Genomic DNA, 6,000 nt, shown 5'->3' on the forward strand with positions numbered 1-6,000 from the left:
AGACACAACTGAGCACATACACATGCCTCATCCAGTTTCAATAATTATCAAGTAGTGACTAATCATGTTTCATATCTATTTCCACCCATTTCCCATCTCTTATTAGTTAGGATATAGGAGCATATAGGAGATAGATACATCTTTTTATCTTTAAACATTTCAGTGCTCCTCTGTCCATGGAATTCTGAAGGCAAGAATACTGGAGTGGTTAGCTGTTCCCTTCCCCAGGGGATCTTCCCATCCTAGGAATTGAACCCTGGACTCCTGCATTACAGGCAGATTCTTTACTGTCTAAGCTACCAGGGAAGCCCTAGTATTTCAATGTGTCTTTAAAAATTAATAATTTTCAAGTATACACAAAATAATGTCATTTTTGTTGTTTAGTCGCTATGTTGAGTCCAACTCTTTGTGACCCCAAGGACTATCGCCTACCAGGCTACTCTGTCCATGGGATTTCCCAAACAAGAATACTAATACTGGAGTGGGTTGCCATTTCCTTCTCCAAGGGGTCTTCCCAACCCAGGAATCAAACCCATGTCTCCTGCATTGGCAGGAGAATTCTTTACCACTGAGTCATGAGGGTACCTGAATATTAAAATAATTCTCTACTATTAAAAATATAATTAGTACCCAGGGCAGCCTCTTCAAAATTCGTACTTGAGTGTTTCTAGCACAACCCTAGTAGGTTTTCCTTGTTTCCTTGCTATTTGCTCTGAAAAGATGCCTCGGGATCACCTTATTCATTTTTTCCCCCATGATAATTATTAGTCATACCTCCATACCTTTTGCTTGGATTTGATAGAGACATAACTTGTGTGCTAGGGGATTATTACTTAAAGATGCCAGTTCTTATATTTTTAATTTCAATGAAATATCAAATACAATGCTAGATGGATATTTTATGACTTGACAAAGTGAAGTTGAAATCATTTGGAATATAAGAATCATTAATATGAAATCATTTGGAATTTGAAATCATTTGGAATATAAGAATAAGAATTTAACGAGAAAATAACCTTTCAACATGTTAAAACAAATGAAAAATCTACAAAAATCAAAACAAATTTATACTACAGAGGAAATAGAAAATAGACCAAAGAAGAAAAAAAAGGCATTTCCTTTAAAATGAGGGGAAAGGGAGAGATGGATTATACATCAAGTTTTATTGGAACAATTGGTTATTTATGTCATTAGCCATAAGAGAGATATTTAACATCAAGATAAACTGCAATTGGATGAAAAAGATTTAATTCAAAAATTAGAGGTAATTTTTTTTCAATAAGTTAGGTTGGAAGAGATATTTCAAATTAAAACTTAAAACTCGGTAATTGTATTGCAAAACTAAAATGACCAAAAAAAGAGAAATTTGATTTAGAGAATATAAAATTATTCATATATAAATATCAATTCAGTTCAGTTGTTCAGTCATGTCTAACTTTTTACGACCCTGTGCAAAGAGCCAGGACTCCCTGTCCATCACAAACTCCTGGAGCTTGCTCAAACTCATTTCCATGGAGTCAGCGATGCCATCCAACCATCTTATCCTCTGTCGTCCCCTTCTCTTCCTGCCTTCAATCTTTCCCAGCATCAGGGTCTTTACCAATGAGTCAGTCCTTCGCATCAGGTGGCCAAAGTATTGGAGTTTCAGCTTCAGCATCAGTCCTTCCAATGAACACCCAGGACTGATTTCCTTTAGGACTGGCTGGTTTGATCTCCTTGCAGTCCAAGGGACTCTCAAGAGTCTTCTCCAACACCATAGTTCAAAATCATCAAGTCTTTGGTGTTCGGCTTTCTTTATAGTCCAACTCTCACATCCATACATGACTACTGGAAAAACCATAGCTTTGACTAGATGGACCTTTGTCAGCAAAGTAATGTCTCTGCCTTTTAATAAGCTGTCTAGTTTGATCAGAGCTTTTCCTCCAAGGAGAAAGCATCTTTTAATTTCATGACTGCAATTACTATCTGCAGTGATTTTGGAGCCAAAAAAAACAAAAACAAAAACCTGTCACTGTTTCTACTGTTTCCTCATCTTTTTGCCCTTGAAGTGATGGGACCAGATGCCATGATCTTTGTTTTCTGAATGTTGAGATTTAAGCCAACTTTTTCACTCTTCTCTTTTACTTTCATCAAGAAGCTCTTTAGTTCTTCACTTTCTACCATAAGGATGGTGTCATCTGCATATCTGAGGTAATTGATATTTCTCCCGGAAATCTCGATTCCAGTTTTTGTTTCATTCAGCCCAGCATTTCACATGATGTTCTCTGCATGTAAGTTAAGTAAGCAGGATGACAATATACAACCTTGACATACTCCTTTCCCAATTTGGAATCAGTCTGTTGTTCCATGTCCAGTTCTAACTGTTGCTTCCTGGCCTGTATATAGGTTTCTCAAGCAGGAGGTCAGGTGGTCTGGTATTCCCATCTCTTTCAGAATTTTCCACAGTTTTTTGTGAACCACACAGTCAAAGGCTTTGGCATAGTCAATAAAGCAGAAATAGATGTTTTTCTGGAATTTTCTTGCTTTTTCAATGATCCAGCAGATGTTGGCAATTTGATCTCTGGTTCCTCTGCCTTTTCTAAATCCAGCTTGACCATCTGGAAGTTCACGGTCCACGTATTGCTGAAGCCTGGCTTGGAGAATTTTGAACATTACTTTACTAGCATGTGAGATGAGTGCAATTGTGAGGTAGTTTGAACATTCTTTGGCATTGCCTTGCTTTGGGATTAGAATGAAAACTGACCTTTTCCTGACCTGTGGCCACTGCTGTGTTTTCCAAATTTGCTGGCATATTGAGTGCAGCACTTTCACAGCATCATCTTTTAGGATTTGAAATAGCTCTACTGGAATTCCATCACCTCCACTAGCTTTGTTCCTTGTGATGCTTCCTAAGGCCCACTTGACTTCACATTCCAGGATGTCTTTCTCTAGGTGAGTGTTCACACCTTCATGATTGTCTGAGTCATGAAGATCTTTTTTGTACAGCTCTTCTGTGTATTCTTGCCACCTCTTCTTAATACCTCCTGCTTTTGTTAGGTCCCTACCATTTCTATCCTTTATTATGTCCATCTTTGCATGAAATGTTCCCTTGGTATCTAATTTTCTTGAAGAGATCGCTAGTCTTTCCCATCTGTTGTTTTCCTCTATTTCTTTGCGTTGATCACTAAAGAAGGCTTTCTTACCTCTTCTTGCTATTCTTTGGAACTCTGCCTTCAAATGGGTATACCTTTCCTTTTCTCCTTTGCCTTTCCCTCCTCTTCTTTTCACAGTTATTTGTAAGGCTTCCTGAGACAGCCATTTTGCCTTTTTGCATTTCGTTTTTTGGGGGGATGGTTTTGATCACTGCCTCTGTACAGTGTCACAGACATCCTTCCACAGTTCTTCAGGCACTGTATCTATCAGATCTAATCCCTTCAATCTATTTGTCACTTCCACTGTATAATAGTAAGGGATTTGATTTAGGTCATATCTGAATGGTCTAGTGATTTCCCTTACTTTCTTTAAGTCTGAATTTTTCAATAAGGAGTTTATGATCTGAGCCACAGTCAGCTCCAGGTCTTGTTTTTGCTGACTGTATAAGAGCTTCTCCATCTTCAGCTGCAAAGAATATAATCTCTCTGATTTCAGTGTTGACTATCTGGTGATGTCCATGTGTAGAGTCTTCTCTTGTGTTGTTGGAAGAGGGTGTTTGCTATGACCAGTGTGTTCTCTTGGCAAAACTCTATTAGGCTTTGCCCTGCTTCATTTTAGATTCCAAGGCCAAACTTGCCTGTTTGTCTAGGTGTTTCTTGACTTCTTACTTTTGCATTCCTGCCCCTATGATGAAAAAGACATCTTTTGGGGGTATTGGTTCTAGAAGAGTATCTTTCTACCATGGGGTATCTTTTTTTGGGTGGATCCAACATTCTTCTGTCTATCATTGTTCAGCAGCAAGTTGTAATTTTGAAGTTCTCGCAGGAGAAGATGAGCATATCCTTCTACTCCGCCATCTTGTGAGTATACCATATATAAATATACATGAAGTCAAAAGACAAATGACAAACTGGGGAAATATTAAACCTGCATGTTGTACAAAAGAGATTAACTTCCTTACTTAAGAGAGAGCTCCTCTAAATAAAAATATTTGCAACCTAAACAAAAAACTGTAAAAGCTATAAATGGTCAATTAATAGAATGAAAATAAGAATGAAAATGCAGAGCTGGCATCAGTGATCAGTGTGTTCTTAAATTTTATGCTCTGATTCTGGCCCTCTGACAAAGTAGACTCTGGAGCAATAAACATTATTAAATGTAACAATGACTATTTCATGATAATAAAGCATAACAACCATCTTAAATTTGCATATGCCTAAACAAAGCTTTGAAATATATAAAGGTATAACTGATATAGCTTAAAAAACACATACCCATTAAAACATTAAAACCCAGAACCAGAGATGAACATTTTAGCGTACCACTCTTAGTAACAGCTAGCACATGCCTTTGTCATCATATACATTTCTCTCTGCATCTTAGCGTATCTTTAAATGGTTGTTTTCTTATAATTACATCAGGAATATTGGATTGAGTAGCCACTCTACTCCATTGTGACCTCATCTTACCTAATTATATGTGCAACAATCCTACTTTCAGATAAGGTCACACTCTGAGGTACTGAAAGTTGAGATTTCAACATATCATTTTTGGGAGAGCAAACAATTTCCACTTAGATGGCAAAAAGAACATGTTACACTTTTGCTTTACGCTTATTTAAATGTGATTAGAGTTTCTTTCCATTTCTATCCTTCAACTATTGCTATGTCATATTTTGTACATCGTGTATGTTGTTAGCCCCACAATAGTTATTACTATTTTTTAAATATAAATATGCTTTTGATTTAACTTTAATTCTTATAGTGTTCATTTCTTTTATGCTTTTGTCTTTGACTATTTTCTTTCAACTTGAAATTACTTCTTTAATATTTCTTATAGTGCTGGTTCATTGGTAACACATTCTTTTAGGTTTTTTAAAGAGGGGCTGAAAACGTCTTTAATTCACCTTCAGTTTTGAAGAATATTTTCACTGGATATAGGATTTTAGTTGGCAGTTGTGATTTTTCTTCTCAACGATTTAAAAATGGCATTCCATTGCTTTTGTCTTTTATTACTTGTTTTGGAAAGTTAGTCATGAATCCGATTTTTACTTTTTGAAGGCAATGTCTTTTTTCTCTGCTTGATAAAAGCATTCTTTTTCTTGATAATTTGAGCGTTTTAACTGTGTTTTTCCATATACAGTTTCTTTGTATTTATCCTTCTTGGGTTGGCAGAGATTCTTAGATCTCTGGTTAATGCCTGCCATCAAGTTTGGAAAAATTATCAACCACATCTCTTCAAATATTGTCTCTATCCTTTTCTTTAGAGAGTCCAGTTACACATATATTCATTCCTGATTATTTTCTGTTCTAGAGTCTAATATGAAATTCTGTTTTTTTCAAGTTTTTCTCTGTGTTCCTCAGTTTGAATATTGTTTTCTACTTTTATGCTAAGTGTCTTTGCTGTGTCAGTCTGTTATTTACTGTGTGTAGTCTGCTCTCAAGCATATTCCATGAGTTCTTAAATTCATATATGTATTTTTTTTTCAATTTTAGAATGTCTCACTTTTATATTGATTCTAATTGTTTACTGAAAATTTTTATTTTATTCTTTCCATTTTATGTATTATTTAAATTATTCTTGTTATTTATTTTGAAGCTCTTATCTGTTTATTCCAATGATATGGCAAGAATGGAGAATCTTATATCATTTAAAAAAATTTTTATTTTCAGTTACACTTTCCTGCTTTTTCAGATTTCTCATATTGGTTTTAGCATGCCAAAAAACATAGAGAGAGGTTGATCTTAATTTTCCTCAGTCAGTATTTGGCTCTTCTCTGTTATACACATGGACTGAGAGCAAATTACTCAGTTCAATTGGAAATTTAGCTTGATGGGTGCTGAATTGTAGGTTAAGATTATCTTAGTA

Source organism: Muntiacus reevesi, chromosome 21, assembly GCF_963930625.1.
Source record: "Muntiacus reevesi chromosome 21, mMunRee1.1, whole genome shotgun sequence".
Classification (NCBI taxonomy): domain Eukaryota; kingdom Metazoa; phylum Chordata; class Mammalia; order Artiodactyla; family Cervidae; genus Muntiacus; species Muntiacus reevesi.